The sequence below is a fragment of the Mixophyes fleayi genome, chromosome 5, assembly GCF_038048845.1.
Source record: "Mixophyes fleayi isolate aMixFle1 chromosome 5, aMixFle1.hap1, whole genome shotgun sequence".
NCBI classification, from domain to species: Eukaryota; Metazoa; Chordata; class Amphibia; order Anura; family Limnodynastidae; genus Mixophyes; species Mixophyes fleayi.
In genome coordinates this window covers 23781506-23805088 of record NC_134406.1, presented here as the reverse complement: position 1 = coordinate 23805088, position 23583 = coordinate 23781506, and the positions used below count along the sequence as shown (strand labels likewise).

Below are 23583 nucleotides of genomic sequence, written 5' to 3'. Positions count from 1 at the left end.
TTGCATATAGTTGCTTGTATGCGGTTTCTTCCACACACAATCTTAAATTAATTCTTCCAGTGTCCTTGCTGCTGTCATACAAAATGATGTGCAATAAATAATACATTTCCACATTCCATAGCTGTACGTCCTTAAGATATAGAGTTATAGAGTATGTAGAGGGTGTCTCTTTACTACTTGATGGTTGCTGTCTTCATAAGTTGAACTTTCAAAGTTCTGAAAGTAATTCTCCTGGTATGACTGAGATGGTGTCTTTCACAGCTTCAATAGGACAATAACTGATGGTTACTGATCAGAAGCTTGGTTTGCGTGAGCTGAAGGTGAAAAGATTCCTTCACCCGGCCAAACCCTTATCTCAAATAATGTTTAGTTCCAATCAGCTTGTAAAACATTTACACATATATTTGTGAAGTTATTGCCATTATTCTATCGGCATATAAAATAAGGCTGGGTACTGTCACGGCTAATGGCTCTTGACATAAGCTTGTAGAACAGGAGATAGAGGTCTTCACCTATAGCAGCCGCCTCTGCCGTAGAGATTGTTGCGCTCACAGGTACTCAGATGCCTCCAGGTCTTATGCGCTGCATAGTACAAGTTATAGAGATAACCGTAGCGTGGGAAGGGAGATGAAGGCAGGAGATAAACGAAGTCAGAGGCAGGCCAAGGTCATAGGTCACAGGCAGACAGCAAGGTGAGGTTCAGGCAAAGGGTCAGGTCCAGCAGAAAGACAGGATATCTGAGTCACAGGCAGAAGTCAGGGTCACCAGCAATGGATCACGGTCCAATAAACAAGCCATGGGTCATACACAGAAGTATCTATCCAGAAGTACAGGAACACAGTACAAGAGCAGGTCAGCAGCCAGGAAATTGAATGCTATAACAAGCAGGGAGGCTAAGCCCTTCCTGCCTTAAATACCCAGACTGCCCAATCAGATTTAGGGAAAGCTAAATGGTTTTAATCAACCACCTGAGGATGAACATAAGTAATAAATTCTGCACCTGCACCCGGCTGCCTCTAACGCCGGGATGCAGGGCTGTCAAAGAGAGCGTCCCGGCCATTGCCACAGAGACGGCCGGGACCTCGGAATCGGAAGTGACATCCTGGTTATTGCTATGACAGCTGGGACACAAACAGGAGAGACGAGCCTTGGATCGCCGCAGCTCGTAACAGGTACACATTGCAGAAAATTTCTCCCGATGCCATATCAATAGGGATTGGAGAAAAAAAAAAGTCCCAGTCAGTATGCCTATTCATGTGTACACACTATACATGTTTTACAAGATTTACCTTCAGATCTGTGCTCTTCATCTGTTATGACCATCTGCTGAAAAGATTGTGACTTTATAAACTCTATGGAGATCCAGATCATCAGTGCATACACACTGCAGAATTGGAACGACATTGTTCCATCGTTAAACGAGATTTTTAGTCCGATTAAAAGATCAAATGAAACGATACGATGAGTATTGGAACGATAACTACTCATCATTGAGCGTACACAGTAATGTGATATCAGGCCGAACGGTTGTTTATCGTGTGATTGGCCTAATGATCAGCTGAGAACCCTGCAGTGTGTAGCCAGCCTAAGCTGACTATACTATAAGTTTAGTGGTGCTGTAGTGTTGTAATATTTATCTAGATTTTTACAGGACTTTGGCAGTGTGTTTGTTTATGGCACCTTCAAGCGAAAATGATTTATTTTCTGCTGATTCTTGTAACGTTTCTCATCCTTCAATTTCTGTGCTTCCTGACCTCTGAGAATACCGTTGTGTTGGCTCTTTATGTCTCACGCACCATTTGCTGTCCAACAACAGCCATGCAAGAGGAACCTCCAGGATTTTGCTTCATACTGACTAAGCAGGGGGGGGGGGGCATTTACACTGTTTAATCACTTTTATGACTCTAGGGGTTTGTGACACATAACAATACAATAGCACAGTCTGCTGCTAAAATTTATTGAAACTTTCTTTTTCAGTTACCCTGTAAGATGCCTGCCTAAACTACCATCACAGTAATGAGCGTGTTATTATAGCCAGTCCCTACTTTTTAATATAGAACAAAAACACATTTGATTTATTTAAGGGAGAAATTATATATACATTTTACAATAGTTTTCTATGGGAAATTAGATCCAGAAAGTTTAAAAACAATGTTGCCCCTGACATAGGTACTTTACGGAGAATAATAAAATGCTAAATCGGACAGTGTATCTACGTTATAAGAGAGGGATCAGTGATCGTCTGTCCTATTTTCCCCCAGGAAACGAAGCGCATGTCGGCCCAGTCCTAGTTTGACTTCCTTGGAGATACATCACTGACCTAAGTGTCCTTGCACTCACTGTAGTAGGTATTACAGTAATATTGAATTCAGGAAAGAATAACTTACAGACTCTGGGAGGGACTTTAAATATGGGGCTCAGGGGCAAACGAAGGATTTGTAGAGGGGGGTTTCCACACCATACCGCCAGTGGGTATGGCTAGAATGCATGGGGGGAGTGGCTATAATATTAGACAGTGCTTGGTTGCTCTCCAACTCTTCCTATCCCCATAATATACATAGGCAATGCTGCGTGCACTACTGTTAGGTGCACGCAGCTCTCCCTTTTCAAGCACAGCCGTGTGAAGCGAGGGCAGGGTCCAGTCACCTCAATTATACAGTGCCCCAGGCTTAGAGGGGGGTTTCCAGGCACTAGGAACCCCCCCCCCCCTGGGTTTGCCTATGGAGGTACCAAGAGAAAAGAAGGGGGAAAACAGAATGGGATCCTTGGCGTTTGGATCTACAACCTCTGCTGCTTGGATCTAGTTACTCCTCGATGGCTAAGAGTTATATTAATGAAAAAAGGGAATTTGGGAACATTATGTATATTCATCACTGTTGCTAAAGAGTGTAAATATGCAAAAACGTGTGTGTTAATTGTAAGAGTTAAAATGTTGACTCTGTTCTTTGATGTTTTGTATCATTGCTTCATAATACGACTTTTGGGTGTAATTTTCCAGAGGCCAGTAGTACCTTATGTGAGCAACAGATCTGTCCATATTTATTTAATAAACATGCTCAGCCCACGTGTGTAGAATCCCACATTTTCCAAACGTATCCTTTGCTGGAATACGTAGCTGGATCAGAAAATGGTTATCACACTTATCCGCGATTACTGCTTCATATGGGGAGATTGGATTGCTGGCGATGTGGTTTGCGGACCTCACCGCGATGTCCAGTGTGCACAGTGCCAGACATTACAGTAGGAATCTCCACTCATTTTTCTAACCTCTGTAGGGTGCGAGGAAAAATGAGCGGCGATAACATCAAAGCGATGTGTTTCATGGACACCTTGCGCCAAATTAAACCTACCAGCTTCCCGTAACCTTTCTAGTCTCTGTATGTACTTAATCCTGACTTCCGTGTGGTGTCTGACCAAGTACCCAATTTGCTAATACTAAGATGAAAGTTGCCAAGATACCGAGCTGTGTCAGAAAATATTTTAACAGAAGAAAGAGTGAAATGATGACCGCCAAGATTCCAAAAGCAGATTATAGGTCATCCGAAAAAACAGCAATTAACTTGGTACAAGACTTGTGCCTAATGAGAACTTTCTCCGGAAAGGGACACAAAATAACTGCATCTGGCTTTCATCTGTGCACAAAGAGATATGAAGAATTAACGCTCCGTCTCTGACTCACAAACTGAGCCAGAAACTTTTTTCTTTCTAGTTAAGTCCTCTGTGCATTGCTGTTGTCAACAATACATATTATGTAATCACATTGAAGACAAGGATATTTTTTGCATCGTCACAAAAGTCATTGCTCACATAGAACAAGTAACAAGATTCATTCTATCCCTGCTCCTATAAGAACACACACTGGGAACACAAGGAAAGTTCCTGTGAAATCTTGTTGGCATTTCTGCTAAAAGCACAATATTTTTTTATTTTCCATCCTAGTTGTCTATTGTAATTATTAATGTTACATTAAATATTACATGTATGTATCTCACTTAAGGGCAGCGGGACTTTAGCCAGTAGGAAGCCACAGTTTGTCACATGATGGCGTCACATGACACAAAAATTCAGCTGAAGCGGTTTGTGCTGTTCAGGGAACAACATTTTTATTTTTTCGCTTTATTCATTTATTATTCACCAGTAACCCATTTACCCAGTTTAAATCATGAGCAAGGAAAGTGCTTGTTCAGTAATTTAGGGTTTATTCATTTACATGAATTTTAAACCCCAGTTTAACGTTTGTACAAGCTGACAGCAATGCACTTAATCTGCTCTTTCTAATGCTAACCAGTCACACTTCATTATTGTAGCTCATATGAGGCAATTGGTCCATTATCGCAGGGGGTGTGGCCTGAAATCAACCGCGATGCTCAATAATAATCTGATGGGAAGATGACTGCTATTCTGACTGTACTAACAAGCCCCAACCATATCAGATGTCAACGTCCAAGTACGGCAACGTGGCTCCATGTGTTACCAGATTAGGGGCTAGATTTACTAAGCTGCGGGTTTGAAAAAGTGGGGATGTTGCCTATAGCAACCAATCAGATTCTAGCTTTCATGCAGTACTTTTTACAAAAGCTAGAATCTGATTGGTTGCTATTAGGGATGTGCACCGGCCACTTTTGGTGTCTCGTGTTTTGTGTTTTGGGTTCGGATTTGTTTCGCAAAACACCTGACGAAAGGTTTTGGTTCGGATTTAAGGTTTTGGATTCGGATTTATTTTGAAAAAAACATAAAAAGTGCTAAAAACCAGTTTTGTGGTTTTTTTTTTCACTCCTACGCTATTATTAACCTCAATAACATTCAATAACAATCATTTCCACTAATTTCCAGTCTATTCTGAACACCTCACAATATTGTTTTTAGGCCAAAAGGTTGCACCGAGGTAGCTTGAGCACATAATGCCAAAAAAAGAGGTACAAGATGGAATTGTTCTGGGCCCTCCCTTTCACCCCTCGCGAGATTCGACGCGAGACTTGGACGACAGAGCCGCGTTTTCAATTTTTTGCCCGCCGGAAATATCCGAACAGTGCTCGGATCCCGTTCGGATCCGCACTGTTCGGGTGAGCTCGGATTAGCGGAATCCGAGCCCGCTCATCTCTAGTTGCTATAGGCAACATCCCGACTTTTTCACAGCTAGAATCTGATTGGTTGCTATAGGCAACATCCCCACTTTTTCAAACCCGCAGCTTAGTAAATCTAGCCCTAAGTCTGTGACTTGATTGGGGGCTAAGGACATTCTTAGAATCCAGTGATCAAAATGATATTATTTTGTTGAGTAAATTGCTACTGGCAGCCAAAGGAGATATAATAAATCAATTCGGTGACATAAGTATATATTTGTTTATCTTTTAAAAAGATTAATGGTTTTGGAAATACAGTATATCACAAAAATATAATATCATTTACTTTAAACAAAGTAGTTACCACTTAATAGCCTAATCTACACAGCCGAATGATCATTTAGAACACTGCATAAATATTGGGAAACCAAAGTTAAAATGAAACTTAATTCAGTTTCCTAAATTGTTTACACTAAAACATTATTATTTTTATTAATACTGTACGTCAACTCAGTTCTGCGTTGATTTTGCAAATACAACAGCGCATCAATGTAATTAAATGTAACACTGCATGAAAATATGTACAATGTAACAATTCATTTCACAAAAGAGAATAAAATTTCACACAGCGCCAAGTTCACCAAATGTGTTGCTTTCTTTGGCAGATTTGTGCGTGTTTAACAAATGATCTGTCATTATAAATAATGCATTGCTTAGCTTGGAATTAATTTCCCTGCTATTGGCTCATCAGATTTTGCGTGGGAAACATTAAAAACTCAACGTTCGGTGTATTCAATCAAACCAGTATTTCACATTTTTTTAATTCAAACTTGGACTGTGCCTAAAGCAGACTGTTCATAGTTGATCGGTTCTGAGGACATCTGGTTTTTAGTAATAAAAATCTTCACAATTATCAGTCTTTAGAATTTAAAGGGGACTCTAGCGTATTATAGGATCAGTCTGGACTCGTTTGTTAGGTGTCACCCCCTTTTGAATCATTATGATTGACAATCCCATGTATGGAGGAACACGGCTTAATCTACATCATAATTTTATAGTCTAAACATGAAATTTCTCTTTAAAATCTGATTAAATATTAACACAAAAAACTTTTTCTGATAATTGTGATTTGTAAGAAGACGGTGATTTAATTTCTATTTTGGAGCCCGTATTTCGTGCTTGAAGACTTTGGGCAGCTCTCACTATAACTAACTAGCTAGATATTTCTATTTATTTTTTTATATTTTATAAAGATTAATGAGAACATATGTAATTGGTGTATCTATCACATACTTACCATCTTTAGTATTCTGCTGTCCAGAAATGCCGGAGGGAAGGTCAAGAGCAGGGGGGACGTGACGGACCAAGTCGTGTTAGTTTGACACATTATTGGATCAGCATGGTGGCTTAGTGGTTAGCACTTCTGCCTTACAGCACTGGGGTCATGAGTTCAATTACCGACCATGGCCTTATCTGTGTGGAGTTTGTATGTTCTCCCTGTGTTTGCATGGGTTTCCTCCGGGTGCTCCGGTTTCCTCCCACACTCCAAAAATATACTGGTAGGTTAATTGGCTGCTACTAAATTGCCCTTAGTCTCTCTCGGTCTGTGTATGTTAGGGGTTTTAGATTGTAAGCTCCAATGGGGCAGGGACTGATGTGAGTGAGTTCTCTGTACAGCGTTGTGGATTTAGTGGCGCTATATAAATAGCTGCTGATGATGATGATCATTGAGGTCACAGTTCCAGCTACTTCACTAGGAAAATTTGGGAGTTTCCTGGACGTTCCAGGAGGGTAGGCAAATTATTATATAACAGGGGGTGATTTCAATCACCAGGCCCTATAGCAAAATGATGCGATGAGCAGCAATCTGTGAACATTTGTGTGGGCCGGCACTTGCTCAGCGAAGCCCCTTTTGGGCTTTCAGTTCCAAAATCCATAGATAGGCAAACATTGCCAGGCCCCTTCCACTGCCAGGACTCACAGCAGCCACATGTGTTGTTACAGTGGAGTTCACCACTGGCCTATTCCAGTATTCATGAGAATGTAGCCCATGAATTCGCTAGGAACCAGTGACATCACTGAGTATGCATTCTACCATTCGCTAGGAACCAGTGACATCACTGAGTATGCATTCTACCATTCTCTAGGAATCAGTGACATCACTGAGTATGCATTCTACCATTCGCTAGGAACCAGTGACATCACTGAGTATGCATTCTACCATTCGCTAGGAATCAGTGACATCACTGAGTATGCATTCTACCATTCGCTAGGAACCAGTGACATCACTGAGTATGCATTCTACCATTCGCTAGGAATCAGTGACATCACTGAGTATGCATTCTACCATTCGCTAGGAACCAGTGACATCACTGAGTATGCATTCTACCAATTCGCTAGGAACTAGTGACATCACTCATTACTCAGTGATGTCACTAGTTCCTAATGAATTGATTGGCTGAATATTTGTTCTGCCCACAAATTGGCAGCTCCTCTATATATTAGTACTTTTTGTCCACAGAAAAAATATCTTTGCAAATAATTTGTTATTGTTCCTGGTAATCCAGGGAAAATGTTAAAAGAACTTTTACTACCATAAACTATTACAAGTTTTACAATATCAAGTCTGCAGGGGTAAAAAATGTCTATACGTAAAAAGTATGATTTATTCTGCAATGTATAAAAGTATATAAAGTATATAATTTATTAAATGCGAAGACATATAAAGAAAATTCAACATAAAAAGAGAAGTAAGAAAACACTCAAGGTCATTTATGAAAAGCGTATCCAACGTGGTCAGCAAGACACCCTAATATTCCACTGGTTCGCTTAAATGGTCCGACCAAGTGCACCAAGGTGCAATGCTCACTGGGCGCACTTGGTAAAGTGCAATGTGCATAAGTTGAAGCTTTACATGGAAGTCCTATCTCCTTCCACTTTAATATCACCCCTTGAAAAAAGTTCTATTTTTCACCTATAATACAATAATAATAATACCTAGATTCACTTTTCTCCCACAACAAAAAATTAATATGTCCACATTTTATTATTTGGTAGAAAGGAATATGAGGTGACTTTACTGTCTATTAAATAAAGATTGTTATCTTGAATATTACTGGTTATAAGATACAAGCTTATAAGTACTATGTATTCTACATATGCAGCTCTAAATTCAGACCCAATTAATAGATATATAACAATCCAACTAACGTCTGCGTATAAGAAAAATAAAACACGATGTGGCTGATGTTGGATTGGCGGCAGATGAGTCCAAAATAAAGCTGTAAAAAGCTGCACCTATAAATAGCGTATTTACACCCATGTGCTGAATCGTACGCATGGCAAGATTCATCCAGCTCTGCATTAGTGGCGTATGTGCCAGGGCTATGTCTGACATACACCCACCCAGACACCCAACCAGGGCAGAGGCACAAGACATGTTTGTTTTGATAGTGATAAACGCAATCGCTATTCAGTTTGGTTTAAATAAAAAAACTTTCTATAATACAGCAGATAAGATACGAATGGATATAGCAAAAAAAATCAAAAACATACACCCACAAAACCCTTTAATATATACACTCAATGAAGAAAGCACCTATAACCTTCAGTGGGGAATTCACAATCAGCCAATCAGGAGTAGCTAGCTGGTGCCCATCATTATCATCAGTGTGTATTTGCACAAGTCCTCACGTCTAATGTGGCTACTGACAGATTGTGTATTTGCACAAGTCCTTACGTCTGATGTGGCTTCTGACAGACGAATAAGCATCTCCTTTCGGGTCTGCAGCTGCCACGTTAAAGCGCTTTTTCCTTCTCCCGTACTGGGTCTCCAGTCACAATTAGGCGCAAGTGTCTGGTGCATATACATCATACTTGCCAACTTTTTGTAGTTGGCATCCAGGAGACTCCCGGGGGGAGATGGGCGTGTGGGGAGTGGAGCTCCATTTTACAGCGGTGGGCGAGGCCAAATGCAGCGATTCCCGGAGAATCGCGGCTTTTTGGACCTAATTGTGCCCACTTCACTAGGAAGTGGGCAGATGCGGGAGATTGCCATACACTCTTGGGAGTCCGTGAGACCCACCCGAAATGCGACAGTCTCCCGGACATTCCGGGAGAGTTGGCAAGTATGATATACATTAAATTTCCCCCTAAGTGTCACATTTGAATTTTTGAATGGACAGTAATGATGTTTAAGTTACAGAATTTTGATACTTTTATCCCATTTTAGAATTTATAATGTACGCCAAATTAATAACATTTTTGTTCTCTTTATATGATGCATCTTTAAATCAGTTTTATTTATTTTTGAGGTACTGGTAATGATACTGTTTATGTATATATATTATTGTCAGCCATTATTTTAGTACAATGTCCACTTGCTCTTTTCAAACTAGTACTTTATATATTTCAATCATTTTTTTTTTTTATTGCTTTATCATTTACATTGTCTGAGACACTTAACTATTCCTGGTATTTCAGAACAGTGGGTTAATGGACTGTTAACTTAGTATGTGGTCCTAAACATCTGCTTCACTCCTACTGCATGTATAATCATAGCCATTTGTTTCCTGGTTTATGAATTCCTTACATACAAGATAAATAAGTATTTTATCACACGATCCATAAGCAGAAGAGGAATAAACTAATCTGAGCTTCACAAATGTTATTTTACTTCTGTCCTCCTCTCTCTTAGACATCTGACAAGATAACTACAGCATACACCACACATCTTGTACAATATGTTATTCAGCAATATTTCAGTCAGATTCAGGTGCAGGCATATAGCATTGTAGGGTGTGAATTATACATATATACGCATGGTTTATGCCCGTGCTGATGTAAGTATGATAGACAGATCTCATCACAGACTCTGCACTCAATGCTGCTTGTTTAACAGCTATTTTTACAGTGTCATAGACGAAATGATTAATCCCCTGTCCCCTAGTAGATTGACGAGGAGCCAATCATCGAAATTTACGACACCCCATCTTTTTACGTTTACCAGGCATGCGTCAATATATATATTTATGAATAAACAATTGCAGCTTTTTATTACCACATAAGTAACAGCAGAGGCACAACTTGCGCTCAGTGATTTAACAAACCAATTGTTTATTAATCAGGTTGTTTGTCAACAAGAAGCGATTACCATTGTGATCTGACAGAGAGACATTTTTAGTGAGTGTGTTGTCGTAGGGCTGCCATTAGATGATCTCAATGCACTTATATCTAGAAATACTCATGCTCGGTTTTCTGAAAACCGAGCCCACCCAAATTTAGGGGATCCGAGTAGGCTCACGAGCCGGCTCGTTACTTTTGCGCTTCCTCGAATCTGAATCGAGGCAAAATGTCATTGTTGCATTGTCGGATCTCGCGGGTTTTGGATTCCATAAGTACCTCCCTCCCCAGGAGATCCAGCACCATTGCTCACACAGAAACAGGGGTAGCAGTGTTCTTGTCACTTAAATTGACTGGAAATTATTGGAAATTAATGTTATTGAGGTTAATAATAATGTAGGAACACAAAAAGAGCCAAATTATGTGATTTTAGCAAAAATTATGGGTATATTTAGAAACAAATCGAGAACCAAAACCAAAACACACGAGAGCGGTTTTGCAAAAACCAAAACACAATGTTAATCCAGATCCAAAACCAAAGCAAAACCAAAACACGGGGGTCAGTGTACATCTCTAATTATATTGTGTTCTTTCTAGGAAGGCTATTTGATAATCGATCAATTTGGTCAGCTGCACTGGATCGTATTGATATATTCATATGTGCCAATTTTATTCATTTTATCAAATAAGATCAGATTGAATGATTGGATTGCAGATTGTGTGGCCAGATTTAGAACGTTTGAATTCCATCAGGTAAAAAAGGTTGTACGTGTAGTTCTGATGGTTTAGTCTTGTTATACTAAGCTCAGGTGTGCCCAATGTACTCACTTTGCTGGATGTAGCACAATTGCAGGCTGATTACACCCAGACTCTTGGACTGGCTCCGTCCATCATACCTGCCCACATTTGTAAAAACAAAGATCCACCAAAACCACACCCAGATCCTCACAAATCACACCCAGATCAACCAAACCCACACCCAGATATGGCCGGCCGTGCTCACATTCCCATGAAGCACCTTTCACATATGAGAATTGGGAGGTATGCTCTGGTTTAATATCTAGACATCCCAATGGGACGCTTCAATGCTGAAAGCTGGAAATTTGGAATAATATTGATCAGCCTAATGTGGTAAAAATGCCTTTATCAGCTGATATTAAATATACATTTGGTGGATTACAGGACATGTGAACCATATACAGGGGTGTAATCACTGCCTTGAAAAAGTCACCTAGGTGACGAAACGCGTCGGCCTATCACGCATCACTTCCGGTTTGTGCACATTCGGTCGTGACAGTCAGGAAGCGTGCGTTCCACAGCTGGCACGCACGCCGACATCCCGCTCGCTACTCTGCTCTCCAAACTTTCCATTCTCTCGGTCTCTGGATTATACACTGAATAATCCTCGCGAGGATCACCCATCTTAGGTTTGGACCCCACACGGATTACACCAGGTCTATCATCGCTACATCAGGATCTCCGCTGCATCCTGGATTGGTTCAAGCGCAAGTAATATTACCCCTTTCCTCTCACTATTCCTTCCGTTGGACATTTATTCTGTTCATTTTATTTATTTCATTTTATTGTGCTGGACTATTGGAGACTGTTTTTTCATATGCAACTGTCGTTGTTTTTTCTCCTCCTCCCCCTCCTATTTGGATCAATTTACAAATCGGGACACCGTACATCCGCAGGATTCTAATCTGCTCAATATTGTTTTACCGTCTGTTCCACTCCCTTTCCAGTATTAGTGGAGCATTGTACCCTATTTTTTATATGACTATGCTCATTTTATGTATGATGTACTTATGATGTATATATGATGTTTATTTACACCCCTGTATATGGTTCACATGTCCTGTAATCCACCAAATGTATATTTAATATCAGCTGATAAAGGCATTTTTACCACATTAGGCTGATCAATATTATTCCACATCTAGGTTTAGCGCAGAATATTACTGTATTAATGCTCTATCTCAGGTTGGACTAACCTGATATTCTGCTGCTTTTACCTATACATATTCGTAGTGCGCTTCCCCCTGTTCTGCCCATACCTGAAAGCTGGAAATGACAGCTATGGAGCCCGGAATATGGTGAAAGCCTGTGATAATTATTGAACAGATATGATCCAGGTAATGTAGAAAGTGGTACAAACCGAGAATTTACAGACACTGAACAAGGATTTCTGAGAGAGGCTGAAAGCAGATAATAACAGACTAAGTGGAGAAAAATCATGTACAGAGATGTCGGCAAGCAGCTTGTAGTAGTCCCAGGAAACAGGAGAAACTAGTGAGCACAACAATGTCAGGCACAGCAACATAAATGACCAGCAAAGGTAACTTTGCAAGGCACAATGGCAGCACCTCTGGTGGATTAGGATACATTCAAGGTAACAAGTCCAGAATAGTCCAAAGACAGGAGCTAGCAAGAGAAAGTAGCATAATGAGGCAGCTGCAGTAGAAGCGCAGGCAGATCTGGACACCCAAGGCTCCTGCGCAGCATCTCAAATGCAAAACATAGAGAGGAATTTTATTTTCCCAATAGGAACATAGAGAGGTAGAGAGCTAGTCCTTTCACCCAGCTCCATCTGACGGTGCATATGCCACTGATCTGAGAAGTATTGTTGTCAGAAAAACAGAGTCTACTCATAGGTTCTTCTGCTGTCACATCATTAGCATACCCAGTAAGTGATGTGATCCCGGTTGCCAAAAACAAGACGGGGGGGGGGGGGGTTAAAACAGAAATATAGGATTACCATGAAAAGCAACCAAAGTAACATGACTGTATACTTACCTACTCTCACGGAATATCCAGGAGACTCCCGAATGTCTCACAGTCCTCTCTCCTGGATCCTGCCCACTTCCAGGTGAATTTGCATCATTTTGGACCCGCCCCTATGGTGTGATGATGCAATCAGGGCCGTCTTTCCCATTGGGCATGCTGGGCAGGTGCCCGGGGGCCCTGCAGCCCAGGGGGTCACGCCCGCCCGACATCCATTGCGGAGCGCGACGGAGGAGGAGACCAGGGAGGGAGCCGGATCGCCAGCTGACAGCACGGTAAGTATTTTCTTCTTTTTTTCAGGGTTTTCTTTTTCCTGCCTCCGACGGGCCCCCCTGGGCTGCAGGGCCCATATATATAATCATTATTTTTTTATTTCTGTATATATAGGGGCCCCGGTGCACTGCTGTGCCCGGGGGCCCAAGAGGTTCTTAAGAGGGCCCTGGATGCAATCACAGCATCTTGACAGGGAAAGCGGACCAAGATGAAGCATTTATGGCACCACGCCCCCTGAACTTGCCACTTGTAACCTGGAGGGGAGAGTTAATAAGTATGTATTACTGTCTTGTGGAAGACATTATTATTTTTTGTCAGCCCACAACCAGGTTCTAGCTGTGATTGGCAACCATTAGTTTAATTTACTGGCAGACAGTAACATTTATGTTCTTTCACTGAAAATATATCAGGAACGCGCTCCCAGCACCCCCGGACTTGGATGCTTCCTGTGCCAGGTTACACACTATTCAGCACTCACCTATCATACAGGTTATCTATTTGCTGGATCACCCACAAACAGTGCCCTCACACCCATACACACCTATGATCTGCCACGATACTGTCACACAAATGTAGCTGCTGGCACATACTAAGTTATACACGGGTTAGCAGTGCAGCCACCAGCAATCAAAGGGTTCACACATCAAAACGCTGTTACACAAATGTACATGCTGGTCCACACTAGGCTTGTTAGTCAAATAACAATTCACGCACCAGCATTCAAATGGTTAAAATGGTCAAGCAATATTGATCATAAAAGGCTTGTGAATTATCAAGGACATGTAAACTTATTACATTTTAGATTTAATATACAAAGGTATAGGACACTGGGGTGTCATAATATAGAGCAAATAATCAATAAAAACATACACATAATAAATGCAATACTGTCATAAAAACAAACAGGATGAAATTACAGAAAATAAACACTTATGTATCACATAAACCACATGCCTGGGACAAGGCAGAATGAAATGGACAGTCCTTCAATTAGATGGAGTCCCTAGTGCTGCCCATTTGACCTCTCATCCACCTTGTATCTAAGAAGGTTTTAATGGGAGGGGAAGACAGAGGGGCAGTGTATATGCTAATGTGATGGAGGAAAGGTCTCCTGAATGTCAATTATAGTTTGTGATATTTCCAAGAAAAGGTATGGATGGTCAAAGGTTTTGAGGTGGAATTAACTTTTAATGATTTCTCACAATGGTCATTATTGCTTCGTTTTCTCAAATGATCACTCCAAAACCATACACGAGATGGTAACACATAGCTGGTAACACATAGCACCATTACCCAATGGTCCTGCCAAACTTTTCCATTTTCAAAAACATGTCAATCCAAACTTGTACATGCATAGACTGTGTATAGTTTATACACGAATGCAGATCCCCGCAGTACATCTACGGAAAAACTTTAGACGCACAAGTGGGTTTTTTTTTCTCTACATTTTACTAATTTGAGCTAAATGGGCAAAAAAAGACCTAACCCCGTCTGTAAGAGGCTGCTATACGGATTATTCTTACCATTTGTGCATCTCCCGCCACCTTCTGTCCTCTGTCTATGGCCGGTCCTCACCTCAAAGTCTCAAACCCGACACCATCAGGTTTGAGCTGTAAAGCACAAACATCTTTTTGCGCTACTCTGTTGAAATCCAGTGACATCGCCAAGATGGGAGAGCATAGGGGGCGACCAACGACAGAGGCCTTGTTACATCTCACCAAAGTAGGCCTTTCTGGTTGCTCTCTTTTCATTGACCCAAAGGCCCGCAAGGAATCTGAGATGCAGAGAAAGACAATAAAGGCATATTCTACAAATAACGAGGGGATAATACAATTTATTTGTGTATGTTATGTACCTGTGGACTTAAACTGACCTTACAGTGAGTTCTTAGCAACGCAATATACACACTTCCATAATGAAATATAGTATATACTACATGGTTGCCAACCTTTAACGATTGGCCTCCGGGTGTCTCGCTGTAGAGGCGGGCGTGAGGGGGCGGTTCTCTGTGATTCGCGTCATTTGGCCCCGCCCCTGTGGCTTCATTTTTACAGGGGGGGGGGGGGGACCTACCTGGAATTCGGGAGTCTCCCGGCCATTCTGGGAGAGTTGGCATGTATGATATACTAGAAATATGTATATAACATTTTTCAGTTTAATGTGCCTTTAAATAACCACTTTAATCCCTGTACAAGAAAAAGAGCAGTGTTTCTGAGTAAGGCACCCGCACACACATGCAGCTGATGTTAGACAAGTGCTGATTCTTTGTATGGTTTAACTCAATTACAAAGTGCTTAGTTTATATAAATCTTAATGAAATCTCAAGCCTCACATCTTTTCCTAGGCACTCGCATGTATTTTGTAAAGCACTTATTCCAGGCTATTAGTTTCAAATTCTTGGCTCAGATAAAAAGAATGGCTGTAAAATAACATTGATTTTCTTTTTCCATTTCTGTTTTCTCATCAACGTCCAGAATCCAGTTTCAGTATGTAAAAACAAGCCTTGAATTTCACTACTGAGGATCGAACTAACAAAAATATTCACCACCTGGATGTATTGAAAATTTAGAAGATAAATGGGAGCATTTAGGAAAACTGCAGGTAACTGTAGAAAAGTTGGTGTTGCAGTAGCAACCAATCAGACAATTGCTCTCAATTTCTAAACTGTACCAGAAGAATTGTCAGATGCGAAGTGGTTGCTATGGGCAACGTCTTCTTTTCTACACCGTTGTCTGTAGAACAGTTTTCATGCAGTAAATGTCCACTCTATCTTTCTAGAACTTTGTACAATTAGGATTTGAAAGATGGATGTAGAGATGGTAGCGTGCCACTGGCGTTTAGAAGAGATCAAAATGGAAATTTGAAAATAAGGTTAGATACCTTCTGTATCAGAGTGTAGGTCTATGTTGTTTAAATATTGTCCATAATTTATGACCTAGTCTTGTTGTTGAACCATTGTAATTACCATTTAACTGTAAAGGGGCATATTCAATTGCCGAAAATCTCGCGCTCGTCGCACTATTACCGTTACTACGGTAATAGTGCGCGTAAAAACCGGTAATACAGTAATTTTCTCGCTGGATTTCAGCTTGCAGCTCCCTGAGCCGCGAGATGAAATCCAGCTATTACCGTATTAACGGTAATAGTTTTTCCGCGGCGCGGAAAACAAACAATTGAATATGCCCCAAAATGTCATCCTAGAATTTTCCCTCTTTTATAAATTTCGGATCAGCAGAACCGCAGTTCCACCGTTTCTCTACAAGAGTCTTTCACAGCAGTCAGATGATATATCTTGCTCTATCCATTTAGGGTGTCTGCTATAGATCCTATAAGTTCTATTCAATGGCTAATTAGTGATAATGCACAACATATTGTTTTGCAGCAAATAAAAAGTTGAGACACTGAGCCTGAAGGATAATGAAAATAACATAGTTGTCTACTTTCCAGGAATGTCCTGAATTTCTAGGCGTTCTCCAGACTTCTGGGGAACAGCGCACCCTCCCGCCTTCTGCACAATTCCCTATTTATGTGGGTGGAGCCTAATGATGCAGTTCAGAGAATTGCACCATCCTGGTTACGCCCCAGCAGATCATTGAACATCAATTCTCGCTCCCCGCACTCAGCACCAGAATCTCTACTCGGGAAGGGAGATCCAAAATATCGGCAAGTACGAGATAGAATAGCTTTACTATGATGGAACGTTCATTCCAAACACAATCCAGTACAAACGAAAAACGTCTGTGCAAAAAAAGTATTTATAGAAAATAAGTAACAAGTATACCTATCAAGTATATCTGCCTTATGTGTATGTTAACATTCTCATGATGTCCTTTTAAACTAGAGATGGGCGGGTCCGGTTCTCCGAGAACCGAACCCACCCGAACTTTGGGTATCCGAGTACCGAGCTGAGCAGCTCGGTACTCTCCCGCCCATTCCGAATCCAAATCGAGGCCGAACGTCATTGTGACGTCGTCGGATCTCGGGACTCGGTTCTCGCGATACTTCAACTTTATAAATACACGCCTCCACAGCAATCCATCGCCATTTGACAGAGGGAGAGAGCAGGGTGTAGTCATAGGCTAATTAGAGCAGGGACAGAGAATACCATATTGTTCTTGCAATTGCTCTAACCAAAATCGCTAGTGCAGAGAGGAGGATAGAGGTTTATTATTTTTTCTTCATATTTGGCACTCCCCAGCGCTTTTGGGGTGTCCCCCATAATTGTGCATTAATATTTCTGGCTGTCAAAAGTCATATCTGTCAGCAGTATCTACTCAATAATTTGTAGCACACCTCAGTGTTTTTGGGGTGTCCCCCATAATTGTGCATTAATATTTCTGGCTGTCAAAAGTCATATCTGTCAGCAGTATCTACTCAATAATTTTTAGCACTCCTCAGTGTTTTTGGGGTGTCCTCCCTAATTGTGCATTAATATTTCTGGCTGTCAAAAGTCATATCTGTCAGCAGTATCTACTCAATAATTTTTAGCACTCCTCAGTGTTTTTGGGGTGTCCTCCCTAATTGTGCATTAATATTTCTGGCTGTCAAAAGTCATATCTGTCAGCAGTATCTACTCAATAATTTGTAGCACACCTCAGTGTTTTTGGGGTGTCCCCCATAATTGTGCATTAATATTTCTGGCTGTCAAAAGTCATATCTGTCAGCAGTATCTACTCAATAATTTTTAGCACTCCTCAGTGTTTTTGGGGTGTCCTCCCTAATTGTGCATTAATATTTCTGGCTGTCAAAAGTCATATCTGTCAGCAGTATCTACTCAATAATTTTTAGCACTCCTCAGTGTTTTTGGGGTGTCCTCCCTAATTGTGCATTAATATTTCTGGCTGTCAAAAGTCATATCTGTCAGCAGTATCTACTCAATAATTTTTAGCACTCCTCAGTGTTTTTGGGGTGTCCTCCCTAATTGTGCATTAATATTTCTGGCTGTCAAAAGTCATATCTGTCAGCAGTATCTACTCAATAATTTTTAGCACTCCTCAGTGTTTTTGGGGTGTCCTCCCTAATTGTGCATTAATATTTCTGGCTGTCAAAAGTCATATCTGTCAGCAGTATCTACTCAATAATTTTTAGCACTCCTCAGTGTTTTTGGGGTGTCCTCCCTAATTGTGCATTAATATTTCTGGCTGTCAAAAGTCATATCTGTCAGCAGTATCTACTCAATAATTTTTAGCACTCCTCAGTGTTTTTGGGGTGTCCTCCCTAATTGTGCATTAATATTTCTGGCTGTCAAAAGTCATATCTGTCAGCAGTATCTACTCAATAATTTTTAGCACTCCTCAGTGTTTTTGGGGTGTCCTCCCTAATTGTGCATTAATATTTCTGGCTGTCAAAAGTCATATCTGTCAGCAGTATCTACTCAATAATTTTTAGCACTCCTCAGTGGTTTGCGCTCAGAATGGATTCAAAGCAGTCCACATATGATCTAAATGAGCAACCAGGTTCTGTCACCAGTCCTGATGTTAGTGTTCCCAGTACGTCATCTGGCCAAGGCGATGTCAAACAACAGAGTGTTTTCAAATTAGTGCAAAAAACAAAAACCAAAAAAAAATTTACTGTATTGAAGCGAAAAAGAAGTGTAACTGAGCAAAAGTTAAGTGACGATAAAAAAAAAATTGCAAGCATGCCATTCTACACACGCAGTGGCAAAGAGAGAATGAGGCCTTCACCTTTGGCTATTAGTGGCAGATCCCAAAAAGTTACCCAGGCTACAATTGGTGCACAACTACTGTTACGCGTCAAAGCTGAGCTGCAAGATACCAGTGAGGCATTACAGGAGAATATTTGCTCTGATTCACAAATGACAACAATCCCTGTGGAGAGTCCATCCAACAGTGGGATGTCTAATCGTGAGCATTCTGCTGATGTGTGCCTTAATAGCCCGAGTGTAGCCGGTGATACCCAAATTGAGGATGCCACTTTGGAATTAGAAGAGGATGAGGGGGAGATTTGTGTAGGCGACGAGGGCGCTAATGAGGATGTTGATGAGGATGAGGTTGTTTGTGTAAGTCCTGCACCAGTGGCAGCAGTTCTGGCACGTGACAAGAAAAAGGCCATTGTCATGCCTGGGCATAAAACAAAAAAATCCACTTCTTATGTGTGGAATTATTTCTACCCAAATCCAGACAACAATTGTATAGCCATTTGTAGTGTATGTGAAGCCACAGTCAGTCGAGGGAGGGACCTTAACCATCTTGGAACCTCGTCTATGTTACGCCATTTAACGAGAGTTCATGGCAAAGTGTTGGGAAAAGCTGAAAGTTCTTCCCAAAAGAATACAAGCACTCCCTCATCAGCTAAGACCCTCCGCTCACCGACATACCGACGGCTACAAAATACACCCACCACACCATCCTCATCAATATCCTCAGTAGCGCTCGGAGTTAGCCCGGCATCCCACTTAAGGCTGGATGACTCCGGCACTATTATTGATTCCTCTGAAGAAAGCGTTAGTCCTGCTGCTGCTGTTGCTGCTGCTGGGGGTGAATCGTCATCCCAGAGGCAGGTGAATAAAATGAGCAGTCCTACATTTCAGCAATTAACTGTGAAACAATCATTTGCGAGGGGAAGCAAATATGACAGCAGTCACCCAGTCGCCAAGCGAATCACAGACGCCATGGCTGCAATGTTAGTGTTAGATCTGCGTCCAATCTCCACAATAAACGCAGCTGGTTTTTCACAGTTAATTGAGGTTTTGTGTCCGCGTTACAGAATTCCATCGCGACACCATTTCTCCCGTAAAGCTATTCCACAACTATACCAAAAAGTGTGTAAAAATGTAGAGATTGCGCTGAAAAATGCCATTCTGCCCACTGTTCACTTAACCACAGATATGTGGACAAGTGGAAGTGGCCAAACCAAAGACTATATGACTGTGACAGCCCACTGGGTTGGTCATTCACCTTCACCAGCAGGAACAGCAGCAGCATGTACACCACTACGTAACATTTGTCACAGGCAGGCCACTCTTTGTATCACCGGCTTCACTAACAGGCATACGGCTGACAATTTGTTACGCAAACTGAGAGATGTGATTGATGCACGGCTTATACCACTCGGACTCTCCCCAGGGTATGTCATTTCTGATAACGCCAACAATATAGTGCGAGCATTACAGCTGGGTGATTTCCAACATATTCCCTGTTTTGCTCACACCATCAACTTGGTGGTGCAGAGCTTCCTACGAAATAACCGTGAGGTGCAGGAGATGCTTTCGGTGGCCCGTAAAATTTCAGGCCATTTCAGGCATTCAGCCACAGCATGTAGGAGATTACAGCAGCTCCAAGAGCAGTTTAACTTGCCCTGCCACCAACTTAAGCAAGAGGTGGTAACTCGGTGGAATTCCACCCTGTACATGCTTCAGAGGATGGAGGAACAGCGCAAAGCCATCCAAGCATATTGCACAAGTCATGACATTGGGAAAGGAGGGGGGATGTATTTCACTCTTGCACAGTGGGGAATCCTTTCAGTGCTGTGCAAGGTGCTGAAACCATTTGAAGTTGTGACATGTGAGGTCAGTGCAGACTCTGCTAGTTTGAGCCAAGTCATTCCTTTAATTAGACTATTGGAAAAGCAGCTTGAGAAAATGAAGGAGGAGCTGAAAGCAAGCAATTCAGCAAAGTATGTTGGCCTTGTCGATCAAGTACTTAATTCGCTTCACAATGATCCTCGAGTTATTAAGATCTTGAACTCGGATCAGTACGTTTTGGCCACTGTGCTTGATCCAAGGTTTAAAACCTACATTGAGTCTTTACTTGTAAATGAGCGAGATGTGAACTTTTGCAAGGAGCTATTGCTCAGCAAGTTGGCCGCTGAACTGGGCCTCGGCTTGACGACGTGTCCTCCTTCACTTTCTCAAGCTGTTGCTCGTAAAAAATTAAATTTCCAAAAAAGAAGCAGGGAAGACACAGGGGGCAGACGAGAACAATTTAACATCTGGGCTGGTTTGAAGGATTTTTCAAAAAAAAGTGTCACTTTGCCCATAAGTCCATCCAATATGAGTATAAACATGCAAAGGATGGTGGAGGATTACTTTCAAGAGGTAGTTGATATGGAAATGTCAGACAGTCCCTTTCCTTACTGGGAAGAAAAGCAGGCCATTTGGAAACCCATGTACAAACTTGCTTTGCAATACCTAAGCTGCCCACCCTCCAGTGTGTACTCTGAACGAGTGTTCAGCACAGCAGGGAACTTAGTCAGTGATCGCCGTAGAAGGTTACTTCCCAAAAATGTGGAGAAAATGATGTTTATAAAAATGAACTACATCTTCCACGAGGAAGGCCTTTACCATCCAAGACATCCAAGCACTGACTGTTCTCTAATGGCGGATTCAAGCGGCGATGAATTGATAGTCTGTGATGATGACGTACACACTGATGAGGGTGAGGATGAAGCTGAAGATGATGCCGATAACATCTTTTTAAAACTTTCTATGTAAGTGTAGGGTGCAATCTACCCCCAAAGAGGAAAGGGACTTGTGGCATTTCCATATCACATACCATCTTGAAAGGCTGCTGTTAGGGCAATTTATCCTTAAGGGTAGGGTGTCATAGACAGAGTGACCCTAAACTGGCTTTGTCCATTTTTCATAATATTGTACAGTCTATAATGGCTGAATTTTTTAGTATTTTATACAAGTGGAGGGGGGCCTAGAGAGACAGAAACCAAACTGGCTTTCTCCATGTCAATTAATATTGTACAGTCTATAATGGCTGAATTTTTTGGTATTTTATACAAGTGGAGGGGGGCCTAGAGAGACAGAGTGACCCCAAACTGTCTTTCTCCATGTCAATTAATATTGTACAGTCTATAATGGCTGAATTTTTTAGTATTTTATACAAGTGGAGGGGGGCCTAGAGAGACAGAAACCAAACTGGCTTTCTCCATGTCAATTAATATTGTACAGTCTATAATGGCTGAATTTTTTGCTATTTTATACAAGTGGAGGGGGGCCTTGAGAGACAGAAACCAAACTGGCTTTTTCCATTTCTTTACATATTTAACTATAAGTGTAGGGTGTAATATACATTCAAAGACGATGGCTGCATTGCCAATATGCATAGATGGAGAGGAAGACAATCTGTTTTGTGTGTAGAATAGGCCTACCAACGAAGAATTAAACTGTTTTTTTGGATGATTTATTACCTCAACAATTAGATTACTTGTCTCTAAAACAGTTGGAGCACTAAATTGGGTTAATTTAGGCCCAAAAACATGGATTTTCCCAAAAAATAGCAAAACAAAACCAAACAAAACCAAAACCAAAACCAAAACACGCAATGGCGGTTTTGCAAAACCAAAACCAAAACCAAAACACGACGGTAATCCAGATCCAAAACCGAATCCAAAACCAAAACACGGGGGTCAGTGACCATCTCTATTTTAAACAGATGTAAATGTTCCCGGCAGTATGGCCTTTGATTGGGACAGCAGCAGCAATCGTCTAGACATGACGGATTGGCCAATCCAAACTTCAGAGCGCTGATTGCACAGAAATATAGGGAGAAACAAGTTGATGTGTGTAACAATTACTGCGTCCATCTCTGGACAATTATTCTAACAAGCTGGGAATTATACAGCAGTTGAAACAACAAAACATCTGTAGACATTTAAATCTCTAATTTCGGGGACTGACTAAATCTAATAGTCGTTTGTCATTGGGCAGCCTTTATGTCTGCCTAATGTGCAGATTTATGTGAACCACGGTGGAGGGTAAATAACATAATATCAGCCAGCTCTAAGCTATTATGTTTTTCACTCAAATTTTTAAAGATTTTAAAACAAATATCAAGTATATATTAAATACACATAATAAAAAAAAAAAACAGGTTGGATATACACCGATCAGCCACAACATTAAAACCACCTGCCTCGTGCGGCCAAAATCACTTTGACCCCTCGTGCATGGACTACACAAGACCTCTGAAGGTGTCCTGTGGTATCTGGCACCAAGACGTTAGCAGCAGATCCTTTAAGTTCTGTAAGTTTCGAGGTGGGACCTCCATGGCTCGGACTTGTTTTTCCAGCACGTCCCACAGAAGATCGATCGGATTGAGATCTGGGGAATTTCCAGGCCCAGTCAACACCTTGATCATTTTCTTCAAACCATTTCTGAACAATTTTTGCAGTGTGGCAGGGTGTATTATCCTGCTGGAAGAGGTCACTACATCAGGGAATACTGTTGACAGGAAGGGGTGTACTTGGTCTGCAATAATGTTTAGGTAGGTGGTACGTGTCAAAGTAAACATCCACATGAAGCCAGCTTGCCTTCTTCCATAGTGCATTCTGGTGCTATCTTCTCAACCGGGTAAACGATGTACATGCACCC

General features: G+C 41.3%; 1 protein-coding gene across 3 annotated transcripts in view; it reads left to right on the top strand.

Annotated features, from left to right (window-relative positions):
- Nucleotides 1-23583, top strand: part of CDK14 (cyclin dependent kinase 14) — a 453985-nt gene that overhangs the window by 261496 nt on the left and 168906 nt on the right. The gene's annotated exons all lie outside the window — the stretch shown is intronic.